This window comes from Euprymna scolopes, chromosome 15 (genome assembly GCF_053919585.1).
Source record: "Euprymna scolopes isolate OS-2025 chromosome 15, ASM5391958v1, whole genome shotgun sequence".
Lineage (NCBI taxonomy): Eukaryota > Metazoa > Mollusca > Cephalopoda > Sepiida > Sepiolidae > Euprymna > Euprymna scolopes.
Window position 1 is genome coordinate 70,660,021 of NC_136496.1, and position 27,663 is coordinate 70,687,683.

Here is a 27,663-nt window from a genome sequence, read left to right on the forward strand (position 1 = left end):
TATATATATATATATATATATATACTAGCAGTTCCGCCCGGCTTTGCTCGGGCCCTATTTACTGCTCATAACTTCATGTGCATATGTATATATAAAAAAGTGTGAATATGTACGGGAGGGAAGTGTACACGGACAGACAGACATTTTCACTTTTATAGATATATAGATATTGGATGCAATATATAATAATGATTTAAAAAGTAAAAAAAACAAAAAAACAAAACTCATGTACCATCACCGAGAATTGAAACCAAAACGTTCAGCTCACAATTTATTTTTGCCTGTTGTCAATGACTAGGCCATGAAGACATCTATAATGCAAGACTAAAAATTAAAAGATGAACTAATAGCTACTACATTATGCATTCTTAATGCTGGCGTTCGACCTTCACCTGGCAAATTTCGTTTTTTATTTATTTTTTTTTAATTTTCACACTTTTGCACCGATTTTTCCTGAGTAAAACCCAAATATAAAGTTTTTAATGGATTCAAATACCTTATATATGAAGTTTCCTGTCTGTAGACCAAAAACTCTAGGAGGAGTTTGTTAGGCAAAATTTGTTAAACAAAAATATATACATATACATAAATATATATGGAAACAGTTTTATGTTTACTACAAACTTTTTACGCAAATATTATGCAGGTATAAATTATGTAGAATATCTGCATTAATATAATTACATGTAATAGTTAACTAAAGATGATCATCCCATAAGAAAACCGAATAAACTAATAGGGAATTAATTAAAATGAATGTTTAAAAGAATATGCAAATAGGTTAGATCTTTTGCTAGTGAATGCAATTCTACAACCCATACATAAGTTGTATTTTCTTTTTAAATAAATAGAAAAGACGGTTTTTAATATGAATATCAATACACACACACACACACAAAAAAAAACGAATATATATATATATATATATATATAAAGTGAACGTGTTTGTATGTGTGTGTGTGTGTACATTTCCCTAAGTATGTCAATTTTAAGTCTACAAACTCGAAATTTGATACAGGGTACTGAGATTTGGGAAAATCTTTGTAATCCGTTTTCGGCCAGAAATTTGGCTGTTAAGGGGTCAAAGTTCAATGATTTGACCTTTGAGAACTCTACCAAACGCCTCCAACAATTTTGGGTCTAAACACTTGAAATTTGAGATATAGGTTCCTTGGACATGGATCTAACTTAATAATTTGATTTGAGTCCAAAGCAATAAATGTTCAGGGGTCATAATAGGGGTCAAAGTTTAAAAGAATTGACCGTTTTTTTTTTTTTTTTTGTTTCTTTTGCTCAACACACACCTCCAACCCCGGGCAATGTCGGGCTGAATGCTAGTATATTAGTTGGTGGTTAATTTTTTTTCAGTAAAGTATGTCCCATATGCATAGCTTAAGTAGCTGATATGATTAGAAAATAGGATACCTCCCCCCCCCCAAAAAAAAAATGGTTGAGATAAAAAGATTTTAGAGTGGTGACGAAGGGTAGAGATGAACATCTTTCCCAAGGGTATCTGAGGCGGTTTAGTACCATATCAAGAACAAATTATTTAATCAACATATGGGACCCTGATAGGTATTGCCACTTCGGATGAGAGCGAACTTCAAAGTAATGGAAAGTAAAGGATAATTCCACATTTCTTCAAGCTAAAACATTAAGGCCTTATCATTGGATATACTTTAAGTTCATCCTTAAGACTGATAGCTTGTCAGTCATATTTGTGGTTCTAAACCAAATGGACATCCTTTCACTGTAAAACAGAGTGTAATCTTTGGCCATTTACAAATTGGGATTTCTTGATTTATGTTAAGATCAACAATCGCCGTTTTTTTTTGGGGGGGGGGCATTTGTTTTTCTGCAACACAAATTTGAATTGTAAGAAAAAAATATCTTATCTTAGTAGATAAGAGAATAAAAAGCTCTTCGGAAATTTTTTTTTTTTTTAAGTCCAGGCGTTGGACAAGTGCTGGACAACAGGTTATGATCATGTGGAGGGAGGTATAGCTTTAGTGTGAAAAGAAGTAATGCATCTTTTTCCCCCTCTGCCTTATAGAAGATAAACATAATAAAAAATATCAAAGAACACATTCTGTCTTTTCCCCTTGTGCTGCCGGTGCAATACTTTCCGCAACACAAAAATTCAACCGTGGAGCAATAACGTGACAGCGATGAGGATGCTGAGAAAAGGATGCGATAATTTTGTGATTGTGCTGCAAAAATCTAACAATAACACATCAAATCCATTGGACAAAAGATGAACACAATGCGTATGACAACTATTGTTCCATAATAAAGCTGCATTTTTTTTCTCGTCTTTTTATTAACGAGTTACCGTTTATCAAGACCCAAAGTCCACTCGAGGATAAGGGTTCATAATTTATGAAGTTACTTTATTTTTAAGCTAACTAAATAAATTTTTGAATTTAAATTAAATTTATCGAATTGAAAACAGGAAGAGTTATTTCAAACTCAAATATATTTGAGATTTTAAAATAAAATTTTAAAAAGCCAAAAAACGAGGTTTTATTTTTATTATTTAACAGAAACATTTATTTATCTTTAAAGATATGATAAAAACTTTCGACTGTCGAGTTCTTATCAAACAATATTTTTTTATTATTAATCATTTTTTTCTCTTGGAGATATAAAAATATTTCTGAATAGTAGTCCGTTGGGATATTAAAATGAACAGTCCTTTCAACTGACAATATTTTAGAATAAAATACACCATAATTTAAATCGTTTTTTTTTTGTTTTGTTTTTTTAAATAAAAATCCTTTCCATAATTCACTAAAATTACAGAAAAAAAAAGTAAAACGAAATAATCTGTTAAACAGTGAAACCACGGATTTTGAGCATAATTTGTTGTTCTGAAAAGCCGTTATAAAACAGAATAATATTTTTCCATCTATCTTCTATATATATATAAAGGGTAAAATGTGTGCGCGTGTTTGTATGTTTCACAAAAACTTCTGACAGAGGCGACAGATCCTCATGAGATCGGTATTGTTTTAAAGCCGATCCTTCGGACAACAAATATTAAAAAAATTGGCCAAAAATATTAATTCCTTCACCTTCAACTGAGCAGTTTTCTACAAGGAGGGTCGTTTTTTTTTATTGTTTTTTTTTTTTTTTTTGCGTCGCCATTTTTTTTGCAAGTCATCGTATCGGTTGGATTGACTTCACTGAATTCTGTCGACTGTTGCTTTGATTCCCCCTCCCCCGCTACTACATCTTTTTTTAAAAACACCTCTCTCCACCCGAACTTCCTACTGTTATTTTACCTCCCCCCCCCCCACACACAGGCAACGCCGAGTACCCCTGCTAGTTAAAAATAATGGGAAAGAAATTAATCTGTTGATTTTTATATATAGATTTTTTTTAATTTTTTATTTATTTTTTTTAGATATTTAATGAGTTATATTGTTTTCAATACTAACTACAATGTATAATAAAGTATTTATATCAACTTGAACTGGCGAAATCTTTGATCTAAATACATTCACTCCAATGATTTAGAAAGTATACAGTTTGCAGGTTAAGGTTAGCTTGCAGGTAATCAGATACAGATTGCAGCAGAACCCGGATTGACTAAAGTTGATTTCAGTGACCGAATTTTATAGCAAATTTGTTTTATTTGCATGACTTGTGTTATTAATGTCAAGTGTTAAATAGACCATGAATAAACAAAAAGTTCTACTTGAGCAGTCAAATATGAAATAAGGTAAAAACTGTGCAAACACTGAATCGTAAAATAAAATGCAAATATTGTCTCATACAAAACAAATACTCTTTTTAAAACAGAAATTTTGGGTATATTTTACAATAGACAACAAACCGAAAAAAAAATGGTGAAGAAACTAACAAATGTCACTAAACGGTAAATTTATTCTTCTACGTGAATGGATAAGGATTTAGTGTTTTAACTTATTTTAAATCGTTTATTTTATTTTTTTTTTTTTAGTTTAAAACACAAATAGTGTCGAGTTGCTAAGTTATAACAAGAACAAGATGGCTGGCTTGAGACGATCTTCTTCGAAAACTTGATAATCACTCAAAACTCGAACATGGAACAAAATACTGAGAGAAATCCACCCAATAAATGCCAGTGATAGTTATTTGATGTGTTTCTATCAAATGCTTTTTTTTAGTTTTGAGTTAATATCGAGATTCTGAAGAAAGCATCCTCATTTCCGCCATCTTGGGTTGTTCTAACTTAGCAACTCGGCACTACTTGCGTTTCAAACAGAAAAAACGCTTTAAAATAAGTTAAAACACACAGAAAATTATCCAGGTAAGTAAAAGAGTAAATTATTTTGTCTTTTATAACATTTATTTGTTATATATTTATTTCTTCAACACTTTTTTGGTTTGTTGGGTATTGCCAAACATACCTGAAACATTTTTTTTTCTTGCTTTACTTTCGTTTTCAGTTTCGTTCCCATAAAAATCGTGATTTCATTTACATTCTTTTCTTTCAGGAAAATTGATTATGAATAATTTGAACCTCCATGTTGGTGGAAGAGATAGTTCTCCTTGGAATCTGCATGGAAAGAGAGTTGTTTTAGACTTCTTTAGCATCGGCAGGTGTGTGACATTTTTTATAAACAAAAGAATGTTCAATGAAGAGAGCACATGGGAAGCACGTGATCTTTTCACACACACACACACACACACACACACACACACTATTACGCACGCACGCATAATGTCTAGTGGCTGTTTAATTCTGGCAAATAACTCATGCATGAAAATACAGAGACTTGTTGGCGATTTTAAAATTTGAAGAAAAAAAAAGAGACCAAAAATTTAATCTTTTGAAAAGATAAGCTAAAATTAATTCCTTCTTCCTTAATTTTCTTGACATAAAATTGGTTGACGAACGGACAGATCTCTAGGAAATGTTCTAAAATTCGGGCGCGTCTTGGCTTCGGATACAAATTGCCTAGAAAACTAGGTCAAACACACGACACAATCTCCATCTGCTTCTAGAGTGTTTTGTCTAGGAAGATGACTTCTGAACCTTCGCATCAATCATGTCAGACACACTGGGTTCATCTGCATTCGTTGCCTGGCCATTCTAACATGTACTTAATGTAACACTCATGAAATTCATACTAGTTAACATAATCTCTACCTACCAGCGTAAGGTCCTGATATATAACAGGTGGATGGTAGAAAAGGTCAGAAACGAATTGAAAGATTCAGAATTCGACTACAAAGTGACATAAGAGAAAAATGCATGATTAAAGATCTGAAGCCATGAGAATGCCAGAGTCTCTAAAGGTGACATACAACCTCATTTCTTCCTTGTGGGCATGAAAAAGTTAAAAAAAAAAAAAGAAAAAAAAAAAAAAAAGAAAAAAAAGAAAAAGATACTACTCTTATACGTGTCTCAGGACAAACAGCACCATTAGTATATTGCCCAAACATGAACAGATGAACGGTGTTAGGTCGGTTGAATAGTTGAGATGACGTTAGTTTCATTGCTATCTCAATGAGACCAATAGTACATCAGAAATTAAAGTGAAGGTGGTCCAAACGGGAAGGATGACATGTCTTTTGTAACAGCTGCTATCCACAATTTTAATGGGGAGTTTGATTTGTACGGTTAACAATTTCATCTTTTATGCTAAGTGAATTTACGAGCATTTCGTTAGGAAGTCTAGTTGGAGTGGCTACACGGCTAACTAAAATAGTTAATTACACACGGTTTCTATTTTTTTTTTTTTTACGTTGTCTAAGACTGCTTGTTTTCAGAGCATTCTGGTTTACACTTGTGGATCGGATCAATTAATGTATCGATCATTAGTGGAAAAAGTTTGAAACCCGCTCAGGACATAGCTTACATTTTAGCTTCAATGCAATCATTAAAAGCTCAATTTTATGAAGGAGAGGAAAAAATTAACAAAAGTGTAAATGGATTCATGGGAAATTCATTGTAAGTTCTGTTGGCGTTGCCACAAAAAAGGATATCTCAATACAAACATAGATTTTATAGAGGAATGATTGTAAGAAAGAAAAAAAAAGATTACGTTACACTAACACAGCAAATCTCAACTGCCATTATTCAAAAATCATATGTAATCCTGATATTTATATATACAGAAAAAAAAGGCCGAAATTTAAATAGAACTCATAACCATTTGGGTTGGCAAGATAACTTATTTGCATGCGTACTTAAAAAAGGGGTCATCAAAAATATATATCAATGAATATAACTCGTGAATTTTTTTAGACGAGGATTTATTATTCATATTGAACTAGCAGGACCTGTGGAAATTCCACAAGGGACTCATTCCTATGTAACATATTGATGTTGGCATTCTGTAGATGTTGAGCATAAATGGAGACGCTCTGATATTATTGTAGCTCTTGTTAAAACAGCAAAAATATTTATCTAAGCTAACAGGAACACTTGGCATAGCACGGTTGTAAAGTATGCTTAAATATGATATCTTAATTCTTGCAAATTTCGTATATATTATTATAGAGTTAATGTTCTATCGATTTTTATATATTATAAAGTTGCGATTTCAAAAACAAAAAAATATATTCATATGATTTGGGGGCATCATCTTGAATCGAAACCAACACTTATGAAGAAGTCTTGGTAAAATTATTTATTACAAGAAATGGAGGTCTATAACAATTAAATGATAGTCACTCGGATGTAAGCGTGACGCACACAATAACACACACGCTATCCTATTTATATATAGACTAGCAGGACCAGTGGAAATTCCACAGTGAACTCATTCATATGTAATATATTGATGTTGGCATTCTGTAGATGTTCAGTGTAAATGGAGACGCTCTGATATTATTGTAGTTCTTTTGTTAAAACTGCAAAAATATTTATCTAAGCTAGCACGAACGCCCTATAAAGCCCGGTCATAAAGTACACTTAAATATATTTTAATCCTTGCAGATTTCGTATATATTATTAGAGTTAATTTTCTATCGATTTTTATGCTATAAAGTTGTGATTTCAAAAATAAAAAAAATATATATATCCAAATGACTTGGGTGCATTGAATCGAAACTGAAATAAAAACTTATAAAATATATACACATATAACTTGAGTTCCTTCAGCCATAACCGAAACCGAAATTCATGAAGAATTCTTGGTAAAATTATGACAAGAAATAGAACATAACATTTAAACGACCCTGATGTAAGCGTGACATGCTATCGTATTAATATAACAATACTTAGTATGATATATATCTATATATCTATAAAAGTGAACGTGTCTGTATGTGTGCGTGTACATTTCCCTACGCAATAACTGTCAATTTTAAGTCTACAGACTCGAAATTTGATATACAGGGTACTGAGACTTGGGGAAATCTTTGTGATCGGTTTTCGGCCAGAAATTTGGCTGTTAAGGGGTCAAAGTTCAACGATTTGACCTTTGAGAATTCTACCAAATTCCTCCGACAATTTTGGGTCTAAACACTTGAAATTTTAGATATAGATTCCTTCGACATGGATCTAACTTAATAACTTGATATGAGCCAAAAACAATAAATGTTCAGAGGTCATAATAGAGGTCAAAGTTTAAAAAAATTGACCGCTTTTTTCTTAACATATACCTCCAAACACCCGGGTAACGCCGAGCTGAAACGCTAGTATATATATATATATATATATATATATATATATATATATATATATATATATATACACACATGTAGTAATAAATAATAATATATAAGTAGTAAGATTGTACATTTAGAAAACAAAATAGTTTAATCTTCTTAGAATTCATACTAAAATTGTCCACAAGGAGCATGGCGTAGTGAATAGAATACTTGTAAAAAGTTTAAGAGGTTAAGAATCGTATTTTTAGTGCGGTTGACAATCAAGAAATCAATTGCGAATTACTGGAGGTTGAAGGTTCAATTTCAGTGTTAATTACTTAGGATTTCTACCCAGTTATGGCTGACTGAACGAGAGCATGGATTAAATATATTCTGTACAGATCTCCAGAGTTTGACAGAAACGTCCCAGAGTTTAACAAAAATATTCCGGAGTTTAATATGATACACCTGAAAAGGGTAGATTATATCAACTGAAACGTTGTCAAAATAACACTCAAGAGGAGAACAGGAGTCTGAAGAATCCAAATCCAAATAATGAATCCACATCTCAAAAATTCATTAATGTAATATGTAATCCTGATATTTATATAAACTGAAAAAAAAAATGGAATTGAAATAGAATTCATAATCAGTTTAGTTGGCAAGATAAATGTGTACAAAAAAAAAAAAAAAAAAAAAAAAAAAATTGATAAATATAAAACAAAGGTATTTGCAATTTCCCCATAATATTCTCTGCATCCCAATATAGGCACACACGTGTGTAGAGACATAAAAGAAAGCAAACAAATATGGCTGCCAATGTTGAACTTGCTACGCAATTGATGAAGTTGCTTTAATCGGTCAATTGTGTGACTAGTATGAGTTATATTACAGTTAATTCATTACTCTTCGATTCGATATAATTAAGTGAGTGTTTCGGACAAATGGGAGAGGCTATCATTGATCTAGAGATTTGGGTCTTTGCGAATGATTTCTGCTCACCTGATCATTGCAAAACAAATGGACGTGTGTACATGGCCATTTTTATAAAAGTGAAAAACGATTAAAAAAAATATTATTTAAATCAATAACCAAATAAAAAAAAAGATAAAGTCAATAGTAAAACAATTGATATCAACTTCATTGTGATTTAATGTAAAATGAAGCACAGCAAATGAAGCCCAGAATTCCGATTGTAATCAAGTATATGTAAACAATTACCCAGAAATGAGTTTGAGATTTTCATAAAAAAATGGCGAGGACTTGAAAACCCGGAAAACAGCAAGAAAAAAAAAAAAAAAAAAAAAAAAAAGAAAAAAAAAAAGCCAATGAGTTCATTGGAAACAATCGTGAGTTCAATAGAAATACAAACAAAAAATAATGTCCACCGCCTGCACATGAACTAACTTGACTATCCATGCATATCCGATTCTTGCACCTAACTGCATGCAAGATCGAACAGATCTTTTGTGCACATACATATTCATTTCCAAGTGTATTATCAGTAAAATCTATGCATGCATGTATAAATTGCACATTGTCAAATGGTTGCTTATGCAAAACGTCGTATTTGCTTTGTTTCAGGTGTGAGTCAATAATTCACTACACTCCCACCTGATCTCATGATCACAAAAGTAATTGTGGTTAAGAAGTTTGTTTGTTTTGTTTTATGGCATATCAACCTTTTTCAGGTTATTTAACCCAACCAGACCTGAGCTGCTGAATCTAATTTGCCCCTGTGTCTGACCTGGGCAAAATTGTGAAAAAAAATTTAAATATGTTAGTAATATTTTGCCGCCAGCATTCAGCCTTTGTGTGTCAGTCCGCCCAACAGGTAGAGCCCTTCTTGATGCACAGGCCCACTTGCATCATCAGAATTATCATCACTTTCTCCTTCATCGATATATTCATCATCACAAGCGTTACTTGGTTCAGAAACATACTCCTGATCAAATTCACTTTGTCTGAATCAGAATTTGTCACTTTATCCAACACTTGTTGTGCCTTGAAACTCCTTGGTCTCGCTCTTTTACCTGTCGACTAGCTCGCTTCATGACTACTTTCGTCTACATAACAACTCACAACTCTGCCAAAACAAAGGAAGCCATTTGCAGAACGCGATTAGGCAGCTCTTTTTAGCCCCCTAACACAAAAACACATGGTCGGGAAACTACCAGTTTAGCGGTAACTTGGTATATAGCGTTTTCGGAAATTACCGGTATATCGATGATTAGTCTGGTAGGGTTAATGCCGAATCCAGTTATTTTGGGAACAGTTTTTATGCTTCAAGTTCTTTATATCTTTAAATATTTATTTGTAGAGTTTGGTTTGGTTGTTTTATGGTATATCAACCCTTTCCGGGTTATTTAATGCTGAATCCAGACTGGATTCCACTTATTTTTGAAATAGTATTCGTGTTGCATCCAGTTATTTTGTAGAATGTTTTTTTTTTCTTCAAGTTCTAATATGTTTAATCGCTAGTTTTTAGTGTTTGGTTGTTGTATAATGGATTTTATTGTTTTTGTTCTCTGCCCTGCAGAACATTAATGAATTTTGCAATGTGAGAAGGAAAAGGGTTATAGAATTAATATTCTTTTTTTTTTTTTTACCAGCTAAAAAAAACAAAAAACAAATCGAATTTTTTCCACGGGTTCAAATCCTCTATATATCAAGTTTAAAATCTGTAGACTAAAAATTGATAGAACGTTCCTCACACAGACTCTCTCTCTCTCACACACATTAGGTTACTAATAAGTAAATAAAGCAAAATTGTTTTTTTTTTTTTTTGTTGTTGTTTTTTTTTTAACTAATTTCCTAACAGTATTTCTTATAAAATAATTTATGTCAATAATGATTACCTATTTTCTAATTAATCCTGAAAGAGTTTTTATTTTGTCCTGTGTTTTAACTAAGAGCAAAAAGAAATGTGTATTTTTGGAATCCTCATATTCTGCTAAGAACATGTGGCCAATGTCAAGAAGCAGACATCGGCAGCAACACATGGCGCTCGGCTGTAAAAGATGTATTCAGCAACATTTAATCGTAAATAAAAATAGCAACCCCCCCCCCAAAAAAAAAACGCAACGTGAATTTAACACTGATCTAATCCAACCAAATACAAGAGAGTTAGGTTTTAAAAATAATTTTAACAAACACTATACCACCCGATATCGTGTGTGTGTGTGTGTGTGTGTGTGTGTGTGTGTGTGTGTGTGTGTGTGTGTGTGTGCGTCGATATTTTTGGCTGTTGATTTTTTCTAACTAGAATTAAATTATAAGTATAGTGCGTCTCCTTTAGCTGGTAAAAAAAAAAAAGAAAAGAATATTAATTCTATAACCCTTTTCCTTCTCACATTGCAAAATTCATTCATGTTCTGCAGGGCAGGGAACAAAAACAATAAAATCCATTATACAACAACCAAACACTAAAAACTAGCGATTAAACATATTAGAACTTGAAGAAAAGAAAAAACATTCTACAAAATAACTGGATGCAACACGAATACTATTTCAAAAATAAGTGGAATCCAGTCTGGATTCAGCATTCCTAGGAGATTGAGGAAGTAGTCTTCCCTTAGATCCGACCGATCACCCATAGATTTTGGACATAGACAGTATTCGCACTCAGTCATAGTACCTACAGTTAGAGGTTGAAGCTCTAGCACAGTCAGCTACGCTGATGAGCCATGGTATTGCAAAACAGTGTCTATAGTTAACTGTTATATGTTATGGAATATATAATTTCTTAAAGATTGATGGATAATCCTGCTTTAGAGTTGAACAAGTTAAAGAATTTCAGAATACTCTCTCCACCTCTCATCCCCCCCTCTATGAAAGAGATGTGGCATAATGATTGTGCCATGACCATGACTTTTTGAACTTCATGCTGACCACATTGGAATTTATGTGAAATTTTAAGCTAATTGACTAATTTAGTAAATAGTGATTGAGTGAAATAATCTGTCATTATATTTCTAAACAGAAATGAAGTACATAACTACAGTGGAAGCGAGTATAAGCCCAATACATTAAGTCTAGTGATGGGACAATTTCAATACTTACTCCCAATCCAAATAAAATTTCTGATTCCGTTACAATTCGTGATTCCGATAACAAAAGTGCCTGAAAGAACACAGCCACGGCATAAGAGTAATATCGACCCTTCATAGCATGCATGCATATGCATAAAAACCCCAGCCTCATCTCATGGGGAGGAGCAACAGCTATCCAACCTACTATTCTGCTGATTTAATCAAAAGAGAAAGATCTATCCTATCGCCACATCAGTTTAATAGTTTCCTGTGCCCATAACGTCACATCACTAATGGACACTTAGCTCTTCCTTAACTTCTAATTGAAAAATTCCACTATTTAGTTTTAAGCTTATATGGAAACTAATAGGGCACCCGGTGTGTTGCTCATTTGTAAAATATGCTTGAATATGATATTTTAATTTATGTAGGTTTCGCATTTATCATTCTCTATTGATTATTATCTTATACCCAATATATAGCAGTTATTTCAAACGTCTTTTAAACAAATATGACGTATCATCAGCTAGAATAGAGACTAAAAGATATACTTCGCCAGCAGTGGACACTAACATATGATCTAAGGACACATGGATATCAAAACTTAAAAAATTAACACAGTTAAATGTAAATTTGCACATGTGGGGAGGATACACTTAAAGTCGACTTATTCCTGCCAAGTTCGAATGTTGACTCTTTAGCAGTTATTTTTATCAGCTAAAAAACAAATTGAATTTGTTCCACAAGTCCGAATCCCAATTATACATCAAGTTTCAAGTCTGCAGACCAAAAATTGACAGAACAGTTTGGTAGAGACCGTTCCGCTCACAAAAACGCAGATAAAGTCACTTATATATATATGATTATTTTTTATACCTACAGATACTAGTGTTTCATCCTTTCGGAATACAGGTAATCACGATTACTGCTGATTGTGGGATTTGAACCCAACCACGAAACCATCAATCTCCATTAGCAAGGAATATAACCTCAGGAGCGCCATTAACCACGACGAGAATTAAATGAAGTTTAGCATTTATGAAGCCAAATACAAGCATAAATATTATTAAAAACGATCTACAGTGATCAAGCGGCTGGAAGTCACAATCTCACACATAGGCCAACTAACTGACTTATTTCACAGACAGTGTTCAACTATTAAGAAACTTACTTCTTAAAAAGGAGGAAATTCTAAATATTTTTTTTATACCTACAGACACTAGTGCTTCATCCTTTTGGAATCATCACTGCAGGAATATATACATTTACCATTCTAAACCTATTTTTACACACTCACCTCTTATCTTACTGCTAGTCTATTTTCCATCTACATTTTCATCGGATTCGTTTAATCGTCCCTCCATTTTAGCCAAATGAAGGCAATGCTTGTATAACGATCGACTCTTTATTTTTGTTGGTCGATATTTATTATTTTTGCTAAAGAAAAACTAGAATGATACCTCTGTTGGGGACCGGGGAAATATGTCAGAACCAAGTAAACCTCAACAATCTTTTACCCACTGATTGATTTCCTCTCTATATCGTTAGTCTTTCAACTGTGTTACAACGACAACTGATTGAACCTTGTACTTGATATTTTTACCTACTAGACTTTCACATATTATCGGATTGCAAACTTATGAAACTATGGCGTTTACTTTGACCTTTGTAAGTAAATATTTTACTTTCTGAGGTCAAGAGAAGCTAAGATGGTATATATCAGAGGCCATTGCATCTGAAACAATGTATCTCACAGCAAACTTTGCACATCCGACAGAGCCGTCTTTTGGCAGTTCAGTAAGCAATCCTTTGCTATGTGGTTGTTTTCTGTTTCTTACATCTTCCCCTCTTTTCTGCTGAATTCTCAACCAATCAACATGTAATGAAGAGCTGCTCTGGTTGGCATTGGCCACCCAACCAGAGCTTCTGACTAAACCGTCAGCCTCTCATCAATCGCAAGTAACGTTACTCGTTTCTCAGCGAACTCTTATTCTTATCTATATCCATATTATTTCTCATGTACGAGGGGCGTGCAATAAGTAATGCCTCTGACCCACTTCCCATAGCAGTAGAGCAACAAAACTTAGCACAGTTATTAGACTTTCTCTACATAGGAACCACCCAGAGTTATGCATTTCTCTCATCGTTTGATGCAGCTCTGGAGACCGTCTTGTAGAACACCCCAGGTTGGTTCTCCAACCATGACGTGACTTCAGAAATCAAGGCTCCATCATCTGGGAAACGCTTTCCTTTCAAAAACAACTTCATGGCTGGGAAGAGGTGAAAATCAGAGGGTGCAAGGTCAGGAGAGTAGGGAGGATGGAGAACGATTTCATAACCACACGCCCGTGCTTCTGATCTGGTGACATCAGAGTTGTGGACTGGAGCATTGTCCTGCAGGAGGAGGGTACCTTTGCTGATCTTGCCCCCACCTCTTTATTTTGATAGCTTCCCTTAATTTCCTCAAAAGTGAAGCATAATTGTAATTGTGGTACTCTTTGCCAGGAAATCTGTCATCACTACTCCGTCCTGGTCCCAGAAGACTGTGAGCATGACCTTACCAGTGGAAAGCTGCACCCTTGCCTTCTTTAGAGGTGTTGGGTCCAAGTGCTTCCACTGCATTGACTGGGCTTTGGTCTCTGGATCATAGTGATGGACCCAGGTTTCATCCTGTGTAATCAGTCTTTTGAAAAACTTTGACTCATCTTCTTGGCACATCTCCACATTCATCCTCGAGCACTCAACGCGTTCTCGCTTCTGGAATGGTGTGAGCAACCCGGGAATCCATTTGGCAGACACCTTATGCATATGCAAATGGTCATGAATGATATTTTCCACAGACCCTGTACTAATCTTGACATCTTGGGCTATTTGGCAAGTAATAATGCGCCAATCTTCCAAAACGGCAGCCTCAACTTGACGGGCAGATGCCTCATCAATGGCAAAAGGGGGGGGGACCAGGTCTGGGAGCTGTTTCCACAGACTTCCGGCCATGTTTGAATTCACGATCCCAGTGTTTTACAAGGTCATATGATGAGGCATTATCACCATAAGTTTCTTTCATTTCATCAAGTCTCCTGTGGTGTGTGTCCTTTCAAATACAAAAACCGGATTACTGCTGAACATTCAACAGGCTCCATTTCACACCTGACTCAGTTCAAACACCTGTAAAACAGAAACCAATTAGTTCAGAGCTGTAATTTGCCACATAACCTGTAGAGATATAAATCATTGCACATGCAAAATTTCAGCTAGATCAGACAACTGGAAGTGGGTCAGGGGCATTACTTATTGAACGCCCCTCGTATATAAATCTACATTCATTCACTAATATATATCGGTATGTTTTCGTCATCATTATGCGACCTTTGGCTTCTCAATCACTTACCATTCAATTCATTTAACTACACATGAGGGTGGGATCGTCTATAACATAAACAGACCATCCTGTCCCTTCTACAAGACTACCACACCTGTAGCAAGTAAATTTGTTACCACCATTATGCACTTTTGATTCTGAAGGTGTTCATCTGCTGGAAGTGGTGGCCAATCAAGCATTCACTGTTAGTCTTGATGGCTCATGCCCGGGTCAGCAGTTGTTCTGCACTCATTTTCATTCTATATGACACACACAGTAGATGTCTAATATGTTGATGTAGGCCAGAGACGAACAGTCACCAACCAATGAGGCCACGCATTGCAACTCAGCACATCTAGGAAAATTTGTTGTGGAACAAACTGGTCATATAAATGCATCAGTAGCATATGCAGTTATGAGGGCCTGCTTGAGCGGTTTTGCATTTGCTTGCTTTCTAAGTTGCCTGTGTATGGTCAGAGCTTCATCTAGCAATCGTATTGGCAGGATGGGCTCAATATTATCTATAACGCAAAGCTTGCATACAAGCTTTATATTTTCAATCCACTCTAGATAAGGCATGTCAGTTGCAACACCACTAAACTCTGGAATCAGATAGACATAAAAAATCTTGTCCTCCATCATCAAAAATTAATATACTGCCAAAATCGCTTGTATTCAAAACTAAATGTATCCGGCGTTGTTTGATATTAAATGTAATATTACATTCCTTTAAAAAACATAACAAAACAGAAAGAAATTGAGACATGTGCAAGTATTATGTTTCTTCTGAACAGTTCAATTCTTGTAAGTAAAAAAAATACTCGAGCTGAGATAAAAACCAAAACTTAAAGACAGCAGGTCAAGTACAATAACCCAACTGAACACGATCTCCAAAAGGTGTTTTCAAACCTTCTTATTCTTAACATAATATGAATGATTAGCACATGCGCAGTTATGAAACAGCAACCAGATAAAAATCCTATGGCCACCATGTACAAATTTTTGCATTTTGACCCCTTAGCAGCCCTTTTTTTTTCCAAATCAAAACTGATTAAAAAGTTTTTCACGTGTCTGAATACTCTATATACAAAATTTCAAGTTTGTAGATCATAAATCGTTGAGTATATAGGTTGAGAAGTGTCCTCACACACACACATTCTCCCTTTTATAGATATAAATGACAGTACTCCTTTAATACACTGATGCCGTAATTTGCACCACCTCTGAACTTTACAGTGTTTTTTCAGCTTCAAATAACACATCAACATAGCACATGTGCACAACTCACCTTCCTCAAGACAGACTCTACATTATTCAAGCGGCTTGCTTTTATTCAGCTGAAAATTTGCATACAATAAGCAAGATTTAGTGTTAATTCGCTCGACTGCCAAGAATAATAAAATCAACTGCACGTCGCCATTTTGTTTTTTTTTGTTTTATTATTCAGCAGCTAAACTCTACTGACGCGCATACACATGGACATTTTTAAGGCAATTAATTTTCGCACTCATTACAATTTTCTTGAATTGAAAGCCATGTTTAATTTCCAAAGAGTTTGCGATAGCTGTACAAGTTCTGGTGATGAGGAGTAGGCAACTGTTCTTTTCACGTCTCGGACTTTATAATTTTGCAGGCAAAGAGCCCAAATTTTTTCTCATCTTGACACGAAAAAATTCAATATTTTTATGGAGCAATTCTGGTTTCTGATTGGATGCTAGCAAAGTGTGGCTCCATTTGATTAGTCAATTCCTATCGCCAGCGTGTGACACTATCAGCCGGTCACAGCCGGTCAAGTATGGAGGTGTGATGGAACAATGCTACCTGCCTTTCTCTCTCTCTGCTCCCTTCCTTTTACCCTTCGAAAGTTTTTTTTTTTGGGGGGGGGCAATTGTGTTTTAAGTGTCTATAAGTAGAACCTTCCAATTTTCAGTGATCATACCTTATTATAAATAAAAAATATTGCAACAATACACACTGGCAATTTATGTCTCCTGATGCCAGCATCTCATTTTACATGAACACTAAAAAATGGAGACAATTTTGGAGGGAGGATAATCATGTTCAAAATTGCTTATTGTTTTTTTTTTTTTAATTTTTTTTGTAAATGTCAAAAACAAAGCCAAAAATAATGCGGTCTCCATTCTCAAATCACCCCCCTCCCCTTCTAAAACACTAGAGCAGTGGTTACCAACAACTGTGCCGCAACAAATTAGTGTCCCACAGAGAGTTAATAGCTAGAAGTCATTTAATTTTATTTTGTTTGATAAAAAGACATTCTTTTTAATTGTGATCACATGACTAGATTTATCAGTGATCAAACTTTCAGATTTTGAGTTGTGTGAAGAGGAAGAATTTTGGAAACTTTCCCAGTGATCATGGTATTAAAGTACACACAACTGCCATTAGGCACTTTTTGGATTTCTGTTATGGAAGAGTATCCAATTCTCAAGTAAAAAAAAATCAAAGTCTTGCTGCAATTCTCAACTTCGTACCTATGTGAACTGATTTTATTTTTTCAACATTAAAAAATTTAAAAATGTGAAAGACTTTGAAATAAGGTGTAGATCTTTCTCACATTCGCCCACATAATGCGGCAGTGGTTAAGAATCACTGACAATCACCATTATTATTCAGATATTGAATACGGGATAGATTATCCTTATATAATCTTTGGTTTTTATTATTTTTAATAGTGGCGGAGGGGGGGGCAAATATTGCAGTTTGTAAAACACTTAAATATATTTTAATTCATGCAGATTTCGTATTTATTATTACAGAGCCAGTTCTCTATTAATATATATCTTAGATGGTGGACATGTTAAAAACACAAGGGGGTGGTAATCATTGTGCAATGTAGTTTTAACGGACTGAAAATGTGTCAAGATACATACAAACTTTGCATTTTTTTTTTCAAACATATCTGATGAGATGTAACTACTACAAAAATTGTCTGGTTTATGTCGAAACAATTGTAATATCCGAAAAAAAAATACAAATATGAAGTTATTCCTTGTTTTTAGTTTTTGCAAGTATATATATATATATATATATATATATATATATATATATATATATATGAGAGAGAGAGAGAGAGTACTGATTTCAAAAGTTAAACAATAAAAATAACTTGGGTGCCATCAGCAAGAATCAAAACCAAAACAGTGCTCCAACCGCGTTTACTCATATAGCGCTCCAGCTGCATCCCCTGCCGTTTTAGCTAACTCGATAGATAAGAAAGATTTAAAATTAAATGACTTATAACTGATTGAATTTGTGCATGCGTAAAACTAATAAAAATATGCCGGCAACTTGAAATGGACATTCTGCATTTCAACTTGCCAACATATTTCTGTACCCGTTATTCATCCATCTAAACAAAGATTTTATTCATAATAAACCATCTTTGGTGTATGATTACTATTTCCTGTTAATTTTAGTGTTATGTGACTAGTAGCTTAAGAGTTTATCGGTTTTACACATACATATATCTACCATTTTATTTATACTGATTGCAAAAAGGCTTTATGAGTAGAAAATATTTATTTTTTTTAGGTGTGTCACAAAAAATTAAAAAAACTCAAGTGTGCCGTCATGTTAAAAAAAAAGTTGGGAACCACTGCACTATAGAAATAATAGAATGGTGGACAAGATTCAGAAAACCAGAAAGGATACAAAGCATCCATTGATGGTATAAAGAGGACACCAATGAGACCCTTGAGATTACGGTTTCAAATGATGGCTGTAGCTGTCAATGGTGTATGGTAATCCTGTGATATTTAGCAGTAGCGATTTCATAAGGAACTTTTGTTGACAAAATGAGATACAAGAGGATTACAGTCAACGAACTAAAGAATTATTATCTATTGAGACACAGTCTCAGACAACACATCTTTTCATGTTGGAAAGTAAAGACGGTCTTTCAAGAAAATTTTATCTATAAAATACTTTAACAGAAATGTTTTTCTCTGCATCCAAGGCTGCACATTATTTGCCCTATAAATTAATAAGTGACCCATTCACAACGAATTCGTCAATTATAATAACTAGCAAAAACATGTTCCCTATGATTGCATATTTTTTTTGTTAGTATATATGATGAATAAGAATATACTCCACTGATCCTAAAAAAGAGGGGGTGATGCCTGGGAGTATGGTCTCGTGACATCAGAACAGATACTACACTACCTCTCCTCTTCCATACAAAAATAGAAAGTAATTATTGAACAAAGCATTAAAATATAGTTTTGATTTCAGACTGTTAAATATCTAGAACATGTGTACAAAGAAATCATTTTAACAAAAATGATGCATCTGGCGTCCAATGTAAGAAACAACAATTATCAAATGTACCAAAAGGTCATTTCAATAAAAATTATGAATCTGACATCTTGTTTAATACCTAGGCTGTGTGTATGAAGAAATCATTTCAACAAAAGCGTGCATTTGACGTCAAATGCAAAAACATAAAATCATTATCAAATGTACCAAAGGTCATGTGAATAAAAATTATGAATCTGACATCAGGCATCCACACGAGAAGAAACAACAAACTTGATCAATTGTTAAAAAGAAAAGTTAAGATTATATTTGGAAGGTCATTTTTTGGCAAAAGATTACAAAGATGTAATCCAGTCACACCAAAGTCAAATCAATTCAGTGAAATGACAAGAGCCAAAAATCGCCCTTACGGTATGGCTACAGTGACAATGTCGTCCCAAGAGGGCGTTTCAGTTTGACACACACACACACATATATAACACAACCGAAAAGGATATTCTTGTTAGTTGACGATTTGAACTCAAGAATCAACCTATTGAATTTCCGTGTGCGCCATCCTTATTACATCCAGCCATCCATAACCATCAATGACAATAAAGATATGTTATATTTTCATATATCATCATTCTGTAAAGACAAAAACAACACAAACAAACAGACACCAAATCTCCATTAGTCATAGATACGAGCGTTTTTTTTTTTTTTTTTTTTTTTTCAGTTTTTAAAATGTCACAGTAACGATTTTTTTATATTAAATTTGATCCATATTAAATTTAACACCATATTCTTTTTAAATATTCCAAATTTTGGTTGTATAAAACATTTTATATTCATATTTTTGTTGTCACGTGTTGAAATATATCGTTCTCTTAGCATGTGGAAACCTTTGTGTCGGAAGAGGAAAATGAAAGGGAAACATAGAATCAAAATTAGAGTGGCATAATGGTTCTAACGGAGCCCAATCGATAGAAAAACAATTTTTGCTTGAATGAAATGATATTTATCCATTAAAAATGTCTACCTACAGATTAGCAACTGGTCAAAACCTGAAAAATAAACTTTATCATCTAAACACAATAGAACATTCCAGTCTGATTATATATAAACCATATGATTTTCATATAGCAGGAAGTATAAAAAATAACATTTACATATCGTTACTAGCGATCTTTCTAGCGAATCTGCCGCTGGAGAATAATTGTATCCAAAAGAATTTGACTTGCTCGATATACTTTGTTTTTGTTTTTAATCCCGAATATTTTCCAGATATTTTTGTATTACCTTTTGGGACATGAATTGGGTATCTAACGTTGAATAAGCTTATTATTGACGAACCATTTGAAATAAGGATAACATGTGTCTGCCCGCCATCTTTAACATTCATCACTGGTTACCTCCCCCTCTCTCTATAAAGACAAACAATATGGATTTAGACAAGCCCGTTCCACAGCAGACATCCTAACTGTGATCTCTGAACGTATATACCATTCACTGGACAAAGCGGGGGAGGGCAGAGCGGTAGTTCTAGATATATCTAAGGCTTTTGACAGGGTATGGCATGAGGGTCTCCTCAGTAAAATCAGATCATACGGTATCACTGGTAGAATACTTAACATAATTAAATCCTTCTTAGATAAGAGAAAAATCCAGGTTGTCCTCGACGGTCGTACATCTAAACAATATGATATAAATGCGGGGGTGCCCCAGGGTTCTATCCTTGGACCTCTATTGTTCCTGATATTCATAAATGACCTCCCCGACAACATTGCCTCTGAGATGGGTATATATGCTGATGACACTACACTCTATGGCAGGCACGACAGGAAGACGAATGAACACATTTCTAAAGAAATGGCAGAAACACTAGAGGAAGACCTCCAATCTGTAGTGGAATGGGGACAAAAGTGGTTGGTCGCGTTCAATGCTGCCAAGACTAAACTAGTTTCATTCAATAATTACAAGAAACCCTCTCTACCACCCATAGCAATGGCCAACGACTCTTTATCTGAGAGTCCATCTTTCAAACTCCTTGGCCTAACGTTCACAGGAAACATGAGTTGGAACAATTACATTGAAGGCATTGCCACGGCCGCTGCAAGAAAGGTGGGCTCTCTCTACCGTGCTAGAAAACTACTAACACCCGAAAGTATCCTGTACCTCTACAAGGCCACCATTCGCCCATGTATGGAGTATTGCTGCCACATCTGGGCTGGTGCATCTGCTACTAGTCTCTCGCTCCTTGACAAGGTTCAAAAGAGAGTCGCAAACCTGATAGGCCCTGAACTGGCATCTAAGCTTCAGCCTCTGTCCCATCGACGAAATGTTGCATCCCTCTGCCTTTTCTACAAGTATTTTAGTGGTGAATGCTCTGACGAACTGCAATCACTTGTGCCCCCACGACGTGAGCACCCTCGACAAACCCGACAGGCTGCTAAATCCGACCCCCACACTGTAGAGATCCCTAGATGTAAAAGATCTTTTTACTCCAATAGTTTCTTCCCCAGAACCGCTAGACTCTGGAATTCCATTCCAGGTCCCTGCTTCCCCAACAGTACTGACGTGCAGAAGTTCAAGTGTAACGTGAACCGACATCTTGCTGCCCAAATCCCTACATAGTACCCCAGTAGTGTTGCCCCTGATAGTAGCCCCCTACACCAAAGTGGCAATTTGCCTTGTTTGGGGTGAAAATGTAAAAAAAAAGATCAAAATCGGCCTGGTTATAGCTACGATTAATAGTAATCACTAAAAATCGTAAAAAACTACTTTATGAATTTATGTGATTTTTTTTTAGTATATTACACTCTATGACAGGTACGTACTAAGATCTATTATTATTATTAGATTGAACTCTGAACAACAACTAAAAATTGTTTATTTTCATTTTAAAGAAGCAAAAATTTCTTCATAAATTAATTTAATTACACACTTTCAAAAGGAGAAGCAAGATTATGTTTATATTTTAAGATATTTGCTTGAAAAGAAACTTTTAAAACATTGCTTAACTAAACATTAGGAAAACTGCGTTTGCTTCTGCTTTACGAAATTAACTACATTGTACGTATCTGTACATACAAAGAATTACTGAGAAATCCAGAAAAATATACAGTACTTATTTAGACTTGCACTTAAGAAAAAGAAAAAAAAACCTTTATGATGTACCTACTAGTCACGGCATGAAGATGTTATATTCCAAAAATCATAAAAATTGATCAAGTAGTTTTTTAGTTAAGAAAATCAAATTTTAGTATTTTTAGCGATCAAGTACTTTTAGCAGGCATTGATGAGCCCTCTTTTCTGGAGAGATTGTTAAGGGGAGGTAACCAGGTATGCATTTCGAATTCAATCAAATATGGTAACTGGTTTCTCTTGTGTTAAGCACAGAAAAACTACTATATCAAATTATGATTTTTTTAATATGCCATCTTTGTCTCATGGCGGATACGTACATCATAAAGAACTTTTTGTACGTTCTTTATTGAAAATTTTCATTATAAGTGCATGTCTAAATCAGTACCAAAATAAAATTAACAAAATACAAATTTTTAATTTTTCATATTGGGCATATTTTATGTTAAAAATTATAATTAAAAGAAATATATTCTCAAATAAGGCATTTCCTTCATTTTTTTTTTTTTAGCAAGAATTTCCTTTGTATGCAACATTTTAAAAACATCTTTGCGCCTAATTTGTCAAAATATGTGATATTTTTAAAGCAAATAATTCAAAGTGTCTGTTCTGATATTACACTTGATCTTCTGTCGTCAGTCAGTGAAGGAGAAATCCTTATAGACTTTATTTTTGTCCCAATCTAATATACCACTTTTTGGAGAGCCGAATTATTCACATTAAAAATCGATGTTTCGTAGGGAGATTAATAAATCATCCTCTCTCCAAAATGAAATTCTCCTTTAAGCGATTACGTGTGAAAATTCTGAAAATCTAATCAGAATTTTTTTCTTCTTTTTTTTTTAGAATTTAGAGTAGGGGACAAGTTTCATAAATATATTTAATGTAAAATGATCCTAAAATGTTTTACCATTAGTAAGTTCATAAAACCACAAGTAATTACTTGAAGTGCTCTTCCACAAATAAAATGCACAGAGTTTATCTCCCAGCGAAATTAGGGAGGGTATCTGCCCTACAACGCTAGAATAACTTAGAAACCAGATTGATTTTACGTAAAATTTATGTGAAACTGATCCTCAATCTGTATTCTGAAATAATTGACTTTGTGGTTTCTTTTTATTTTCTTAGTAACATAATCGCTTATGTAGAATCTCATTCTTTTTTTTTTTTTTTCAGAGGGAGAAATCTAGTTTAAGGTATTAATCTACCATAATAAATGCTATTTTTAAGTCCTTATATAGTAATGGAACAATATATTTCTACAAAGAAAACGATTTAAACTACATTGCATAAAATATAAGTCTAAATATGAAATAAAAGTTATTGAAAAATCATTTGTAATCAATATTTTTATCGGAACGTAATTGTCGATGATTTTTTGTTAAAAATACATCCAGCACATCTTTAACATTTTTTCGCAATTTTTGGAACTTATACTAATTTCGACATAACATGTAAATATGTAACAATGTTTTCACATGAAATGCGTTAGTTTAAAACATCTCTAATCTACACAAGCATCGGCATCAATTCTCACATCTATAAAAATCTACACGAAGCCTATTGAAAATCTTTTCTTTTTTTTGTGGGTGGGGGGGTCATGCTTTTTGGTCACCTCTCCTAGTGTTTGCTGCTGACATACAAGCAATTTTACAAAAACATTTTTATATTTAATCTTTAATTTAATTAGTAAGGGTGACAGTATTTTTATTGATAAAGTGTTTGATTTTTAAGCATTTTTCGGAACCTTGTAAGTCAACCGCATTCTTTTAAAGGTTACATTACAAAGTTATGCAAGGTTTCATTTTTTTTTTTTTTTTACATAAGTAAATAAGTTTCGTGATTCATATTTTGTTTGGATGTTATTATTCAAGGATTTCAGTTTTTTTACTGTTAGTTTAAAAATAATGTATTATTTTTATTAGTAGTACTGTTACATAATAAGAACCCTACGTCAGTAGCGATTAAGCTAGTGTGAATTTTGACAAGGGTCACATTTAATGCATGTCAAGATGACCTCAATTTGCATACGGAATCGTTCTTAGAGACGGGTGACGTAAGGTTGAAGCCGGGGGGGGGCAGAGGTCAAAGACCGTAGACAAAACAGGAGTAGAGTGATGATGAATAACGTCACATTTTTTTAGCAAAAGAAAACTAAGGTTTTACAGATCAGTCTCTCCGGGAAGACTAGAGTTTCATGCATTGTAAGACCTTTCTTTGCAGTTGTACAGTCAGTAGGTTGCAGTTTCTTTTTGTCCCATTTGGTAATAAAGTTAAAAAAAAAAAAAAAAAAAAAAAAAATTGAATCGTTTTTGGAATCAAAAAAATCTTGATTCCAATACTCTGAAAGTTCCAATTTTTCAGATTTCCAATTAACCAGTCCAACACTATTCATTACATTACAATATCCTTATGTTTTATATATATATATATATATATATATATATATATATATATATATATATATATATATAGATGAAGCCATTGACATATATGCAAATGACCAAACCGTGGATAGAGCGTGATGTCACAGAAATAAATAGATATATATGACATTAGGATTGGAAGAGGAGAAAAAAAGAGGAAAAAGAAATAAAAAACATGTAACGACGACATGTCAACAGAACTTTTTTTTTTTTTTTTAATCATGTGGCAGCACAACAGAGACTTTTAAACAAGATGCAATCTGAACTTTTAACAAGATTTTTAGACGACCGTATACAGTAGAACGAATTGCACACATAACAGCTGATTATAGCTGCAAACTAAGAAACTAATTGATCATATTATCGCTGGCTTGGAAAATTTGTGCCAGGCAGTTTTGTGTGAAAACGACTGGTAATAAATTACTCCTTTCAACTGAAAAAAAACTTGTGTCAGAATTTCTTTCCTCTGTTTCTTTGTGAGATTTTCATACACAACGTTAGGTGTAACTGCTAGTTAAGCGTGGAAGTTGTTTGCCAAATGCATAGGGTTACTTGGATGAGACTGACAATATTTTATCTAGTCTTGGGACGATTAATCAGAATCGGAAAAATCGGAAGATTTGGGGGTATCAAATTGATGCCCATTTTCCAATGCCAAAACGATTATTTTAATTGTCTTTTTTTTTATTTGATTTTGTTTAAACCAAAATCTTCGATTTACTGGTAATAATGATAAATTAATAAACATTTATTTCAAATTACCAGTAAAGCTAAAATCGATAGATCATCCTCCATAAGTGTATTTTGAATTTTAGGAAAATATCTGCATATTTAACATGTTTTTTTTACAGATATCGAGGGAAATAATAATCTCATACTTAAATAATTAGAGATTTATAAAGAATTAGAATCAGTAATTTTATCGGAATTGGGGAAAATATTGGAATCGTCCTATCACTGATTTTATCCCAGGTTCACATTTTGCTTGATGCAAAGTGGATCGATTAATTTGGTCACGTGTGATGAATGAGTGAGGGTGGCACAGTTGTAGTTTACAAATCGGCATGTAATGAGAAATCCTGCTTATGGGGGATGGTTTGTCCAAAATCAATCCATAGTTGAGTAAATAGATATATAGTTTAAGACTAAATGATTTGGTTTTCTTTTTACTTATCAAGGCTAAAAGCTACTAGAGAATATGCGTTACTGAAATGGATAGATCACCAGTTGAATAATGAAGAATTTGATGAGAGGATTGAAAATCATGAATGGAATGAACAAAATTTGATGACATACGAGAACAGTTTCTGAAGATTATTTGTCATCTTTATAGATTCCCATTGCCTGTTTAAAACGAAATGAAAAAAAAAAAAACATCCAGACAACAGTCAGGGTACGAAAAAATCTCCAATCTGATAGGTCCACTACTGTCAAATATGCTATAATCTTTATCAACACAATGTTGCATTCCTGTATTCATTTTGCAAATATTTTAATAGAATGTGCTTCGACGAACTCGTAACACTAGTGACCCTCAACATAAATACCACCAACTAGCCCGACAACATGTAAAATCCACACCTTCACTGCAGACATACCAAAGAACCTTCTACTCTAAAAGTTTCTTCCCTCAAACTGCTAGACTTAGGAAATTTGATTGTACTAGTATGCGGAAGTTTAAATGTAATGTGAACAGACATCTCTGTTCAACTCCACACCTAGAGTGTCTTTGTAGGTATAGCCCCTAATTCACAGTAACCCTTTACGTCTCGATGGTAATATTTGTTTAGGATGATTAGGAGTTTAAAAAAATAAATAAAAGCTGCATACTACTAGTTCAGAGAGGCAAGGAATATTTGTGGCTCACATTAAAAAGTTATACAACATTTACCACATTGCAAAGAGTCAAAAAAAAAAAAAAAAAAAAAAAATGCCAAGGCAACGTTGTAGCAAGATCATTTTGTTGCCTGCTGGGTTCACAAGAACTTGAATCTGTGATTCCCAAGAGAAACAACAAAATATGTCAAAATATTGGATTCAAATTTCAGACTAAAAATTTTTTAAGAAAAAAAAAAAAAAAAAAATCCTGAGAACCTACACAAAATACCAATAAAAAAACAGAAATCTAAAAGTATCAACAACATTTTGCTTTTAAGACAATTTTTTTGTTTTGAATAGAAGTAATCCAGACACGGTAAAAGGAGCTAATCCTAATAATAAAACAAGGAGAAGCAGGTAGAATCATTTCCAGACAGACCAAGCCTGAAAGAAACGTTACCACTGGCGTTCAATCCTCTGAACTCCAAACAGGCTAGTCAGAACATAAACCCTTCAAGAGCCCAATAGGGAAGGTAGGGTTAACAAGACTGGCTGACAAAAAACTTAAAATTCACCAGAAGTTTGTCAAGTATGTATGAAATGAACAACCATGGTAATATAGATGGGCATAAAGAGTCTATTTATTTGCCCCGCCCCCCACGACGGCAGAGTTAGACACAAAGTCAGTCATTCAAACAGTCTTAGGTATCAATTTAAATCAATCAATAATGGTTCCAATGACGAGTTTGTGGACACTATTGTTTACAGAGTTAAACAACGTAAAACTGAGTGACGGACTATAGTAAAACTGAAGTCTCCTTTGTTATTAGCAAGCAGCAAAATCCCACTCCTTCACCATTGAGGTCCCAAAATGACAGAAAGCCTTCTACTCTAATAGTTTCTTCCCTCAGACTTTGTAATTTCCTCCCAGTCACCTTATTCACTGACAGTAATGATATGAAAAGGTTTAAATGCAATATGAACAGACATCTTGCTGCTCATCTCCCTACATAGCACCCCTGCTAGACACGATCACAAA

The 27,663-nt window shown here is 33.9% G+C and overlaps 1 protein-coding gene across 1 annotated transcript in view; it reads right to left on the bottom strand.

Moving 5' to 3' along the window:
* The window catches only part of LOC145293879 (uncharacterized), a 414,014-nt gene that overhangs the window by 73,640 nt on the left and 312,711 nt on the right, over positions 1 to 27,663 (bottom strand). The gene's annotated exons all lie outside the window — the stretch shown is intronic.